At 42.9% G+C, this 15026-nt stretch overlaps 1 protein-coding gene across 23 annotated transcripts in view; it reads right to left on the minus strand.

Annotated features, from left to right (window-relative positions):
- The window catches only part of ESRRG (estrogen related receptor gamma), a 665923-nt gene that overhangs the window by 447874 nt on the left and 203023 nt on the right, over window positions 1-15026 (minus strand). Inside the window, exon 1 of one of the 23 annotated variants that reach the window (XM_028488330.2) lies at window positions 1351-1652. The exons of the other annotated variants lie outside the window; for them this stretch is intronic. The gene's annotated coding sequence lies outside the window, so the exon portion shown is untranslated. Of the gene's footprint in view, window positions 1-1350; window positions 1653-15026 lie in introns of those variants that run through there. 23 annotated transcript variants of the gene reach the window in all.

Raw genomic sequence — 15026 nt, forward strand, 5'->3', positions numbered from 1 at the left:
AAAATGCCTTTTTTTTTTTTTTTTTTTTTTTTTGGTGATACGCGGGCCTCCCTCTGCCGCGGCCTCTCCCGTTGCGGAGCACAGGCTCCGGACGCGCAGGCCCAGCGGCCGTGGCTCACGGGCCCAGCCGCTCCGCGGCACGTGGGATCCTCCCGGACCGGGGCGCGAACCCGGTTCCCCTGCATCGGCAGGCGGACGCGCAACCACTGCGCCACCAGGGAAGCCCAAAATGCCATTTTTGTATTAAGTGTCAAAATGCCTTTTATGTCTTTATGTATCAGCCCTTGAAAGCTGTTATTTTCAAATGATGGCAGAACATGGTTTGCAAAATCTACAAAGGCATCTGTAATTGTGTTCCAAACATCGGCTTCTGGGAGAGTTCATTTTGTTTCCTCTTGGCAAATTCATATTTTCAGATATAGACTTCTAAAGTTGATTTTATGTACTTCATTTAAAAGGTACTAATTTTAAAGGTACTAATGAATGTAATCACCTATGTGTACACAGAGTTTGGACAACCACTGCCCCTTTGAAGGGAAACCTTGCTGTCTCTATCATCTCATTCTACCTCAACTTTATATCCTGATGAATAAAAAAATGAGACGGCCATTGTCACCTATTTGTAAGAGTGAAACAAAGTGCAAATTTTCCTCCCCACAGTTCTAGACTGTGCACCCTTCTTGACACAGACACACTCTATGCTCATCTCATTCCTGACATTCAAACTTCATCAAACCCTCTTCCTGTCTTCTTCTTGTCTCTATTATTGTTTAAATTTTTCACTAGGAGATTTTTTTTAAATGACAGCAATCTAAGGAACCTCGCCATAACTCAAATTTCTGTGATAAGCCAATTGTAATTTGAATTAAAATAAAATAAATACATACCATAAAGCAGAGTGTTGGCTAAAAATAAAAAAATCTATAAAAGTCAATGTTATAGATTTTAAAGTCCTATGTTTTAAATACGAAAATCTGGGGAAAAAAGAAAAGGGAATCTGAAAACCAGAGGAGGGTCTGTGACCTTAGATCAAACTGTGGTTTAATTTATTCATCTGTAACATGAAGATAATGAAGGCTGTATTCCCCCCATCACACACTTATCATGAATAGCAAATGAATAATATAACATTTCATAAACCACCAACAATATTAATGATAATAATGAAATATCTGGTATGAGCTGTGACCTATTTTTTTCTCTGTTTCAAATATAAGCTGGTGTAAATTCACTTTCTTCTCTAACGTTTCCATGTCAGAGTAAAACATTTATATCGAACCACTGAAGAAGCGAAAGAAAATTAGCCTGGCATAACTCTGAAGATCACAAGTGTGAGGGCTGTGTGCTTACTTGTCCAAGCGCCAAGGGTTTGCCGATTCCAAGTCACCTGCTAATAAGCAAAGGATGGTATTCTGTCCCTCCGTAAAGGAAACGTCATCCGCGTGACCCCGATACTTTTACCTTCAGTTTGTCACAATGTCAATCAGTACGGGAACAGCATTTCTGGGTTTGAACTGAGAAATACCCTATTTCCCAGGCTTTGGCGAGGAGACCAATCACACAGCTAGACCTCTCTGCTCAGGCTGAAAAGCAGCTTGGAAATTTGAACACCAACCAGCGTAAATCTGTTGCTAGGTTAACAGTGTTTTCTAGTAAACAAAGTCTGCTTTCTCAATAACTTGTTAAAACAGAATACATTCTTTTTGTTCTTCTCTTAAAAATGCAAGGAAAGAAAACAAATAGGCTATCGCGGAGCCTGGCCTCTTCTCTAGAAATCAGATAAGAGCAATTCCTACTGCACACCCGAACTCATCCTGCATGGGCGAGAAATATCATGTTTCTACACCACGCCAAAGCTGACCCGGGTGTTAATTTGAATTTTAAGCAGAATCGAGCTTTTCCTCGTGCCCGTCCCACCTGTCAGCATATGGTTGTATAACAAGATAATTACTTTCTCTTATTTCAAAATGCCAGACACCCAAGTAAGACTTCCATGGAAAATGAAGAGAGCGCCTGTATTAAATTTTATTCTAATAAGTCTAAGGCTGAGTCTCACCGGTATCTTGTTATATTATTCACAGAAATGGTGGCAGATGCCACATACACCCTACAAAGAGGTAGAACCAGAGTGTGTGATGACTTCAGAAATATACTTGGGGAAAACTTGCAGGAAGCAAGATGAAGTTGTATATCATTCATTCCTGTAGCAGTGCATTGTGGGTAAAAAAAAGTACAAGGTCGAAATCCAAGGTTATTTAGAGAAGGAAAATAGCAATGCTGTGCTTGTGCTATAAAACTATTGTTTATTTAGTCCATCAAAATTCTAAGGATTTTAGATGTAAAAACTTCTTTTAAAAGGCATGTCCAGGTTACCAAAGGGGAAAGGTGAGGGGGAAAGGGATAAATTGGGAGATTGGGACCGACATATACACACTACTATGTATAAAATAGATAACCAACAAGGACCTACTGTATAGCACAGGGAACTCCACTCGATATTCTGTAATAACCAAAATGGGAAAAGAATCTCAAAAAGAATAGATATACATATATGTATAACTGACTCACTTTGCTGTACACCTGAAACCAACACAACACTGTAAATCAACTATACTCCAATATAAAATAAAAATTTTTTAAATAAAGCAAAACTACATATGCAACTCACCAAAAAAAAGGCATGTCAAGAATTTGGCCTTGCCCCCAGCAAAGCATGGCTCCACACACAAAAGACCATGGTTATTTAAATCTTACAAATAGATTTGATCAAGATAACTCAGACCAAAGTTGCACAGAAGACCTAGAAAACAGAGAATTCCGGTTGCGTGTGAGTGTGTGTGTGTACATTCGTCTGTATGTACAGTTGTGTGCCTGCATCTGACTAGCCACGGCCTTTCGCATTCATCATAAGAATTAGTTTAGATTGACATGTACACACTGCTATATTTAAAACGGATAACCAACAAGGACCTGCTGTGTAGCGCGGGGAACTCTGCTCAGTATTATGTGACAACCTAGATGGGAGGGGAGTTTGAAAGGGAGTGGATACGTGTATATGCATGGCTGAGGCACTTTGCTGTACACCTAAAACTGACACGGCATTGTTGATCAACTATACTCCAACATAAAATAAGAAGTTAAAAAAAAAGAATTAGTTTACAATATTTAATGATGTCTATTTACCTTTCAAATTCACCAAGAAAGAAGAGACCTTTGCTGATATCCAATGAGATCAATATTACTTAGCAGTGGTTTATAGGATTTGGAAAAGAAATTCCTGAGGACAAATGAAATCTAGGGACAGCCCTCAAGTGTCTGCTTCTATGCAACCCTATGTCACTTATTACACTGCTGCTTTCCCCAGCTACAGGCTTTCCATAGCCGCCCATCTGGTAATTGGGAATCTATCCCAAAAAGATCTGTCCTGGATTGCAGGAGAAGAGGTTCAAAGAAGGAGCCGCACGGAAAGGTCACAATTACGGGCATCTACTCAGGGCCAGCAGAGTACAGCGCCTCATTCCTGTATATGTTGAATGCAACTTGGTGTCTGAGGTTATAAATGCCAGACAGGCAGCAGGATGACGTGAGCAGGGCATGAGATTCAGAGTCGGGCAACAGAACTAGATTCACATCCCAGATCTGACACGTCCTTCTTCTGTGACTTTGCGCAGTTTACCCAGTTTTCAGATTTCACCATATTCTGCTGTCTTGTTTGGAAACTGATTAGAGATGCAAATGGGATCCGGAATGGTCCCTCGACTCATGACTTCAAATCCAGATTATATATATAATAACGTTGACAAGGTTTTTCCCATCTGATGGTAAGAAAGACTTCGCGTAGACACCAGGCACGTCTTCTATCGGGAAGAGGTGGGCAGTATTTGTGCTGAGGAGTAGGACACGGCATGCTCTCTGCGTCTTAGTCACACTGTAAGTTCTTGCAACTACTTAACTGAATTGACTCTGCACTCTGCATTCCATCGGTGAAATGAGGAAATGCTTCCATCTCTTAGGGTTTGAAAATGTAAGGCAGATCCTCATTTCTCTGTCTAAAACTCCCCTGGGGCTTCCCATCTTCTGCCGGGTAAGAGCAAAGCCCTTAGGAGGGGCTGCAACATCTCTCAACTCCCCTGCTTTCTCCCCGTAGAACCGACCATCCCCTAATACAATAATTTTAAAAAAAATGTATTTGTGTTTATGGTCTTAACTCCTTTCACAGGAATAAAAATTTCACACAGGCAGGAATTTGTATCGATTTTACTCCCTGCTATATCTCTACTGCAGAGCCCGATACTAGGGATACTCAATAAATATTTATGGATAAATGGAACTGTTGTAAGGTATCAGCATGTTATCTGTAAAGCACAGAGCACAGTGCCTGGCACATGGTAAGGACTTAATAAATGACAGCTATGGGTTCTTGCAGGTGTCTGACCGTGGGTAAGATTATGATCATTGGAATCGTGAGGGGGCATGTGCTTTTGGGCAGTCAACAGTGCAACTAACACCTGGGTTACCCCAGGGTACTGGAAGGCGACTGCTCTATAGGTGAGCCTTGCCAAGACTCATCTGTGGGCCTTGGGCACACCAGTGTCTGCATCTATAAAACAAACACAATAATATCTACCCTCCAGGGGAGGAAGAAGGTAAAAAAAAAAAAAGCTCTGTTTGTCAATTGCTTAGCCATCTGTGATGAAGTATCCACAGCACGATTTAAAACATTTGATAAGAATGAAAACAGGAAAACACCATAGCGTTTACATCGGATGTTTTTCTGCCTACGAAAGGCATCTTTCGGCTGGCACTCGCACATCCCACCGAAGAGGGTTTCAACCACAGCCTTTTTTCTTCAGGTGAAAATGAAGCAGAGATGAGGGAAACACAGTCAGACCTTTCTGGGGACATCTGAGGATCAGGTTTACCAGCTGGGGCAAGTTCTTCTTTTCATCAAGGTAGCAAAATACAGGGAAGGATAGATGCTAGTCTTCTGTGCATTAACTGGGTAGAATTACTGCAGCGAGAAGGTTAATAATTACACAAGTAATTAACACTTCCTTGATTTTCATACTCTAATCCTATAGTTTCAGGATTTCGACCTCTGGTCCCAGAGTCCACGGGAAGATGAAAGCAGAATGGCAATGAATGGGACTGGCTTTGGAGCGGGGGGGGGGGGCTGGGAAGCCAGGAGCGTTTCTCTGGGTTTCTAACCACTTCCTGGTGAGATACAACTACAACACAGGAACACTGGCAGTTTTTGTAACCATCGGGCGCCATGCAGGTATTTGACACCCTATCTTCCCTAAGCCGCCACTCCCACCCCTTCACACCCGCACGCAGCATATTCGGTGTCACTGTTTATTAAAGATAACTAATGCCCTAAGTCTTTATTTACTTCTGTTTATTGCTATTTTAGCAGGAGTCACTGGAGAGCAGCTATGCTTCTGGTCCACTCGGGTTCTTTAATCACTGTTAGTAGGTAAAATCATCTGTGACAACTAAGCCAAAAAGCAGATTATATTTATTTTGGCTACAGTGGCTTGCAATTCGTTAAAATCAACAAAGCCTTTTCATTAGCCCCCTGCTGATGTCCTAAAAACAGACATTTCAAGGGTCTCAAAGCGCTGAGCTACACATATGCAGCGGCGCTAATTCTGACAGATTCTCGGGGCCATTCTTAACACGAAATCTTATTAAACTAACAAACAAGAAACAGAACCCTTCTGCTTTCATACAAAGGCTTAATGAACATGCCGAAATCCCCAAATCACAATCATAGCCGCAAAGCTTCCTGAATGTGGAAGCAAAACAAACGCAACAGAGACTGTATCATTAGTTAAGCAAGACTTACCAAAAATTGGGACCCTTTTTTTTTTTTTTTAAAATAATGTGGGAAAGGATTAGAAATCAGAACCATGATGTCTATTTCTAAACAGTTCTGCATGGGCATTCTGGCCTTCAAAAGCTGGGATGGTGATTAACTGCGCTAGATCTGGCAGCAGATCCACTGAGCAGAGGATCAAGGTCTTATCTCGGGGGCTGCCAGAGGTTAGAAACAGTTGCAGCATGTTTAAGATAAGCATCACTCCAACAACGTTCTATGTATCTTCCCTCTCCCACGCTCACTCCTGCAAACACACTGCTGCCTTTTCCAGGTGTATTTCTTTTCCCTGCTACCATCCGGCTGTCCACCGCAGAGAAGAGAGTCTCTTTAATGCTGAATTGGATTTTAAGGCTCAGTGTCAGAAATGGGGGCGTTCCAGGAAAGATGCTCACGGCAGTGACTCAGCCATCAGTGTGCCACCAGGCAGCAGCCGTAATTAATGAATGTATCAAAAGGTCTACTCAAGGAGCAAAGAAGGTAGACGATGATTTATGTTTACCTACCTAGGGGGAAGATTATTTAGCTTTGCAAGAGCTTTCCAAATGAGGAAGCCCAGAAATATTTAGATATGGCGTGGTACCTCTCCAATCCTGGAGAGAAACTCAAGGAACAGGCAAGCAGATCCAGAAACAAAGGGCAGGGGGGACACATGCCAAGGGTGATGTGCTCTCTCCTGCAATTTTCCCCTCCATGGCTCTGATTGGAAATCTGCTGTGATTTGTTTATTTCCAAGACCGCTACTGCAGTGGAATGACTTGTTTGCCCCCTCCAGCATAATCCTGAACATTGTCATAGATGATTACCAGATGATACTTCATGCAAGTCTCTATCCTAACATGTGGATTTCCACTGGTCCAAAGGGGAAGCCAAAAGCTGCCCTCGAGAGCAATGGCTCGTTTGGTTCTTCAGTTCACAAGGGATGAGTGGGTCAGGCTGCCTCTGGGACAGAAAGGTCCAGTTCATCTCCACGAGGGCCTCTGTCCAGTAGCCCCTTCAGCCAGGACTTCAGCTTCCTCTGATTCATTCCGTGAGCAAAAGCGCTGTCTGTCAGAGCAGATAATAAAATCTAGCCTAGAAGGAAAATCCACATACAAAGCTTCTCTCCAATCAGAGTTCTGTCCACAGGGAAAAGGGAGCCACATCTGATAGACAAGTTATCACTTGGGCCCTCCATAATTAAAATTATGGTTGCCACAGCAATCCAAAGAGTGGTATGAATATACAAAACGTTAGTGGCATGGCTTTTTGGTGGTTGTTGATATTGTTTGCAGCCCCAGTTTGGGTTTATTTATGGCAGGGCAGAAATGTGACTTGGACAAACAGCAGAGCAACATCGGGTAGGGTAAGAAAATCTAAAACTCAATTATGGACCCAAGATACTGTTTTCAATTGTTCCTCAGCCCCTGGCCTGCCTCACTCAATAGGTAATAAAAGCACACTGCCTTCCTTATGTATATTTACATCCAGCAGCTCTCCGCAGCACACCCCAAAGCTTCCTGATTCTCTTCTCTATCATCTCCCACTATCCAGAGGATTATACTCAAGAAGATTTCCAGGTCATCACAACAGGTCACTTTTCTAAGCCACCGTATCAGGAAATAGGAACCACATGCCGTTCTCACGCAGGGAAACAAAGAATCCACTTGGTTTTGTGACTTAAACAGGATGGCGAAACAGCCTTTATGACTGTTGTCATATAAAACACGTTGAGACAAGCAATACAGCGGCAGTTGCCCCAAGGAGTATTTCAACTTTATACCTCCTAAGGTTATTCTCAAATAAAAGAGCACACACCCTTCAGTTTTTGTTTTGGGTTGGGTTTTTTTGTTTGTTTTTTTATTTTTAAACAGACTCCCTCTTTTCCTGGTTCCTTCAAAATGAGCCTGCTGTTCAGCGTTCATGATCTCCTTAGGACAAAAAAGTCTGAGCCAGGCAAGAGCCAAAGGCCACACAAACAACTCCCCACTCCCCCAGACAACCCCAAGATCCGGCACACCTCTGCCAGCCAGAAGCAGGAACGAATGGGCCAGTGTTTCCCAGCCTGGCCAGACCCAAAGAAGCACCTCAGGCACTTGTTAAAACACAGCATGCCAGCCTCCTGGCCTGGAGACTCTGCTACAGCAGGTCTGAGCACATTTGGGAAACACCAGTACAGATGAACTCGGCCAGATGCTCTGAGGGACACGTCGCACGTTCATAACTGAGTAGAGAGTCCAACCCAGAGGCAAAGAACCCGAGAAGGTAGACGATTCGTCTCTGGCCTTTTCTGCTACACAACCGGCTACTGCAACACAGCCAACCTCCCTCCCAGGAATACTGAGAATACCCATGGGGAAAAAAATCACTCCATGTATGTTCTTGTGGCTCTAACACACCTTGAATCCAAATATTGAATGGTTTGGTCATGTTAATGTGGCAGAGGAAGGGAGGGGAGGAAATTCTGTTGGGCTCTTAATTTGATTTTTCAACTGAATATAATAGGAGGGAAACTAGCAATTTAAAATTCAGGAAAATGAACTGGTTACTTACTGATTGATTGATTTGTTGGGGGAGGGGGGGGTAGTCTGAGTGGGACACTGCACTGGCAGCAATAGTTTAGAAATCCCGGTGGGGGGGAGAAAAAAGTATAATGTTTCACTTAATGCTGGGGACAGTAGCTCAATATGTTGAAAGAAGCATATAATATTTCCCCCGGCGGATCTGAAGGTAGCAGTGTAGGTGACAAAAAAGCCTGGAGGACTGAGGTAGAGATGGGAGCTTTCATCTGATCAAATGAGTAGTGGACACAGCACGCTGTCACTAAGCTAGCTCCCCCGGCAAGAAGAATAGCTCAACACAGCCCCCATTACTATATTTCACGGACACTCTGTCTTACCGGAATACAGCTTGCTGGGGGAACTAGTGTCTAGAGAGAAACTCTCAAATAAGCTTTTACTAAAAGATTAGATGCCTAGCTGCGGCAACTGCTTCTCTTTAATTCCAAAAGCAATCTGAGCTGTAACGCAACAGTCCTGCCCTCTGATAACTGAGTAAAATCTAATACTGTTCCTGAAATTTTATAGACATTCCTCTCTTTCTAAGGACATGAAGAGTGTATATACACTCTTCAAAGGCTCGATTTTTCCCTTTTGTAGCAAAATGGCAAGAGCCTATGGGAGAGCGGTGCCTGGGGCAATGTTCCTTTTCTCTTAGAGGCCACCTGCTAACCTACAAGTAATAACAGACTGCAAGGGACGTGGCCCCTCACCCCCATGAAGGGCCAGGATTAAGTAGAAACAAAGTGAGGGAGGTATTCTTGGCCTGAGGGGGCTCCGCAAAGTGACCAGTGAGATTCTGCAGAAGGATGGATTCAAGGGGCTGAGGGGCAGCCGTGGAAGATCCGAGGCAACTTGAAATGGACCAAGGAGCTGGACTTCTGAAGCAGAAAGAGAAAAAGAACACTTCCAGAAAGGTAATGCAGTCTCAGGGCCAGCAATATCTCAGAGAGTTCCTTGCTCGCCTCTAGGCTGAGAGGTTGAGCTTGACGGGCACGGCACCCAATGGGCCCCTTCTCAGCAGGCTGCTTTCAAAAATATGGCACCCTCTCACTCCACGGCAAGGCCAGTGCTACACTGGGTACTGGCACCATGAGGCGGCCCTACCAGCTAAGGAAGCAGAACACTAGCCTCAAACAGGATACGAGAAAAATCTGGCTATTCCCACTGGTGTACAGCTGTCCCTCAGTATCTGCAGGGGATTGGCTCCAGGACCCCTGCGGATACCAAGTCCCTTATATAAAATATACATAAATACACACACACACACACACACACACACACACACACATAATGGCATAGTATTTGCATAAAACCTACGCATATCCTTCCGTATACTTTAAATCATCTCTAGATTACTTATAACACCTAATACAATGTAAATGCTATGTAAATAGTTGCAAATACACAGTGAATGCTATTTGAATAGTTGCTGGTGTGCAGAAAATTCAAGTTATGCTTTTTGGAACTTTCTGGAATTTGGGGGAATATTTTTGAACTTCAGGTGGCTGAATCCACGGATGCCAAACCCGTGCATACAGAGGGCCGACTGTACTTTTACCCAAGAGAACTTAGAGCAGACAATTCAAAGGGCATTAAAGGCTTAGAAAACTGTAACTAAGAAGTTGTTAAGGGAAAAGAGTTTAATCCGGTTCTGATCTTGAACTGAGAAAGAATTCAGTCATGTGAGGGATTTTGATGGAATGAGTATGCATAATTCTTTTCCAGCTACTGAAAAGTCAAGAAGAAGAACAGATTTCTGAACTAGGCTGGTTGAAAAGAAGAAAGCCTTGAACATGAGAGACTGGTGCCTAATGGTGGCTGTGGAACCACTGTCTTCAGACTGTCATTAACTAGAAGATATTCACTGATCTCCTTCCTACATGAAGATTGTAGGATGGCTTCGAATTAAGACTTGATTTGCTCTCCTTCACCATTACATCTTGCCCCTGTGCCCTGTGGAATGCCGTTACACTCTGGCCAAATTCCCCTTTATCCTCCATCTTTCTCTCACCTCTTTCCCCCAGTTTCTCCTCTCAAATGAAGCCTCATTTTTTTCTGCCCCTTTGCATTCATCCTGTTCCTCCACCTTGATAACAAGGAAGAGGGAAAAAAATGAATCTCTCTCAAATCTACTTCTCAATATTTACTATCTTTGAAATTTATGGCATCCATCTTCATCACCCACTTCACATCAAGGCTGCTATGGTGCAACTGAAACATTTCCTCTCCCTCCTGTTCAAATCTCCATGTTCTTGGGTATTTTTGTTAACTTTGCCATGTATTTGATGATTCTTTAATATCTATCCTTCCTCCCCTGCCTGAAAACACTATCTTCTGCACCAATGACCATTGTCCAGGCTACTAGATTACATGACAGATGATGCATCTCAAGATTTAAAACACTGTCCTCCTGGGACTTCCCCGGTGGTCCAATGGTTAAGATTCCTCACTTCCACTGCATGGGGCACAGGTTCGATCCCTCATTGGGAAACTAAGACCCCCCCCCTCCATGCCACGCGGACAAAAAACAAAACAAAACAAAAAACTGTTCTCCTGTGAAAACAACCCAAATGTCCATCAATGAATGAATGGAAAAATAAAATGTGATGCAGACATACAATGCAATGTTATTCAGTTTTAAAAGGGGTAGCATTCTGATACATGATACAACCTGGATGAACTCTGAAAACATTATGCTGAATGAAATAAGTCAGGCGATGTCATACGATTCCACTTACATGAGGTATTTAGAGTAATCAAATTCACAGGGTCAGAAAGTAGAATGGTGAATGCTAGGGGCTGGGGGGAGGTGGGTGTATGGGCAATTATTGTTTAATGAATACAGAGTTTTACAGTTTGAGATGATGAAAAGTTCTAGGGATGGATGGTAGTGATGATTACTACCCAACAATGTGAATAGACTTAATGCCAATGAAATGTACACTGAGAAATGGTTAAAATGTTAGGAAAAAATTAACCCCCGGTCTCCCAAATCTGCATAGGAATGTTCAAGTCACACTGGAATCAAATCTGATTGTACTTGGTTTCAGAAGACACATGGTGGGCTTGGTCAACGATTGGTGGTGAAAATTTGTCACTTAAAGGTGTATTTCTTCCTTCCTTCACTCACTCAAGAGATGTTTACTGTGCAACTACTCTGTGACTGGTACAGTGCTAGAACATGAGACTGAATAGAACTCACAATCTAGAAGAGAAAAGTGACAGTCCAGAAGTAACAATGTGTCCCACAAGCGTTAAGAAATAGGAAAGAAGGCTTTACTTAGTGTGTGGGGAAAGGGGAAGGGAGGATGCTTTAAGGATGCTTTTAGGCTGAGACCTAGGGTTTGAAGAGGAGTTAGGCAAAGGACAGAAGACTATTCCAGAGAGAACCATAGGTGTGAATGAGAAAGAACATAAGGCTTAGGGGATAGAATGGAGATTCTATCCCCTAAGAATGGAGACTGGCTTGGCTGGAGTTTAGAGAGAGAACAGAGAGGCAGGTGATGAGGCCTGAAAGGCAGGCAGAGAGTGGACAGTGGGGGGTCCTGGGAGATGACATGAAGCATTTTGGGGGTCCTGGGAGATGACATGAAGCGTTTTAGACATTTTTGCCTAAAGACCAAACGAGAAGATCACACCAGATCTCCCAGCCCCCTTCCCGACTGGGGCTGCTATTCCGCGGTGAAGGTGTTAAATCTGTGATCTCTATCCAAGCCTCGCCTGTTACGCCCTCATCCTCCCAATGTCCTCCGAGAAACTGCGACCCATCCCCCAACACCTCCCCACCCACACATGTCACCCGGACATCACTCAAATTATCAGGCGCCACGTGGCTTCCTTGGACATCCTTCCTCTCCAAGTCCAGGGTCGACATTCTCACCACTGTCCTCACTCACAACACACTGCCAAGTTTATTACGTCATCTTCCTTTCTGACTCACATCCCGTCTGAAGAACCTCTCTCTGACTCACTGCTCTCTTGGAGCAAGCATCCTTCTTTTTCTCCGGCATCTTTAAACTCTCTTCTCACCCCTTTCTTTCTGCTTTCGATATTCTCAGGTCTCTTCCGTTAGCATATCACTCTTTGGTCACCAAAGGTGAAGGAAGATGTGAGTATGGCTCATTAGCTGTTCACTCGGTCTACCTTCAACTTGGCCGTCCACCAAGAATACGAGGTGATCCATTTACCCGTGCCCTGTGCATTCCCAGGCTCACTCCCTTCGGAGGTTTATTTAGAATGACTCTCTCCTCAAGTTCCTAACCCCTATCTTCAGGAAATGACTTGACATTCTGACTGTTTATTCAGTGGGCACTCTCACCCCTCATCTGTCTTTGCCTTTGTGGTCCATGGGTCTGTTTCTACAGATGGGCTTGGTCTTCCAGTCTTTTTTTTAGGGAGGATGGAACTTCACCATGGTAAAGCCCTGAGAACTGCCAAGAAACGTAAGACACGGTTCTTGCCCTTCTGGAAATTTGCATCTAGTTAGGAACATGGAGGACTATATCACTACAGTTTGTCGTTTGAGGATGAGTCTTAAATGGGACCAGTACACATTTCAATATCCAGGGTTCTTCTAGCTGAAGAGGTCTGGGAAGGCTGCACGGAGGAGGTGAAGTTTAGGCCGAGCCTTGAAGAATAAGTGGGATCTCAATAGACCTGACAAAGAGTGATGGAGGGCAACCCAAATAGAAGGAACTGCAAGTGTGAAGCCTGTGGGCGGAGCACACAAGTAGTAGTTACGCTTTTTTTTTTTTTTGAGATATCTCTGATAATAGAACATTAGTTCCAGGTGTACAACATAATGATTTGATATTTGTATACATTGTGAAATGCAGTTATACTTTTAAAAGTGAAGATTGGAAGAACACAACGGTGTAACAGAACTAGAAGTGTGTATGGGATAATGCTGTGGAGATTTCAACTGCCCAGTTAGTCAGGAAGGACCTCGTTACAGATCATAGGATCGTATTCTAGAGTGACCCGCAGTGAGGCTGGGAAGTTGAGAGGTTGGAGGCCAAGTTCAGTAGGAGGTACCTGTCACCAGCCCGTCCCAAAGTAAGGCACAAAGAGATCAAGGAGGACATGTACGATACTTTTAATCTTCAAACAAGGATCCCTCTCCTGCTTTGTCCCACCCCTAATACTTTTGGGGGGAGGGGCTTCTTATCTTTATTGATTTATTATTTAGTTTGTTTAATCCCACTCTTGGAGTTTCCTTTCCTTCAGCTTAAAATTCCTTTTTCTCATAAAAGTAGTAACTGTTCTTTGTGGAGATGTTAAAGAATTCAGGAAAACACTTCCCCCCGCATATTGAAAATGCTTTCCCTTGACCCACCCTGAGAAACCATGGGGCCTCTCTTTCCCTGCTCTGTAAAGCCTCCTGACTTTTCAAAGTTTTCGAGTCTCCTTGGCTTGTCATTTCCCTCAGCTGGAAACCCTCCCACCCCTGCTGCCTCAGCCTTAAGGGGTCAGCTTAGACATCAACCCCTCGGGAAGCCCAGCCACACCTCTCCTTCCCCTCTGCCCAACGTCCTAAGAGCCCACTTCTGGGGCCCCATGACACTTGGGCATCCCCCAGAGTACCAACCGAATGACATGGAAATACCCATTCTCTGCCGCCATCTTTTCAACTAGTCTATGAGCACAGGACTCCAGAATCACACTGAAAAATATATAAAAGATTTAGAATAAAATAAATATTGCTTTCCTTTCTTTTGGAGATGGATCCAATCTAAGCTAGATGAAGCTACAAAAAAAATCAAAATAAACGTACTTGACTACTTCTCCTAGATGAAAGAGCATCCAAAGCAAAATAAAAAGGTAAAATAAAACAGAGAAAGATTTCTGTGACACATTTAAGAGAAAAGGGGTTACTATTCTTAGTGTGCAAGCAGTGACAACAAAGAAGGAAAATGATGACGATTTCAATAGAAATAATTGCCAAGAGACTATGAACAAGCAAATTCACTAAAAAAGATACAAATGACCAATAAAAATCATAACAGGTGCTTGACTTCATTCATAACTTTTAAAAAGCAGGTTGAAATAACTCTAAGACACCACTTTTCCCAATAGTAAATTGGCAAAAGATTTGAAAGTCTGATAGAACCACGGCCAACCAGGAAGCGGATAGTCATACAATGCTGGTAGATGTGTTCATTTACACAATGTTTATAGTGGTTTATAACATTGTATAAGTTGTATATATGTAATTTATGTAACTTTTTAATGATCCACTGATAGTTTCTTATAAAATTGAAAAGGTGGATACACTTTGGCTCAGCAATCCTAATTTAGATATCTGTTCTACAGGAATAAAAACACAAGAATAAAAAAATTACATAGCATTACTGGAAACAAAAAAAGGTAGAAGGGTTAAATGCGTATCACTAAGGGAATGGTCATATATGTTATGATATGTGTTATGATGTGTCCATCTAAGGGGGTACTAAATACATACTCGTGAAAAGAGTACATATGTTAACAAGTAAACAGAAGACCTGTATGTGGCATGGTTGCCTTTTTTCGTTGAAAACGAAACTAGTTAGATCAGTATCTCTATAAACATTGGAATTCGTAGAAAAAGCTATTAATAAACTGTGAAGAGT

The sequence above is a fragment of the Physeter macrocephalus genome, chromosome 4 (genome assembly GCF_002837175.3).
Source record: "Physeter macrocephalus isolate SW-GA chromosome 4, ASM283717v5, whole genome shotgun sequence".
NCBI lineage: Eukaryota > Metazoa > Chordata > Mammalia > Artiodactyla > Physeteridae > Physeter > Physeter macrocephalus.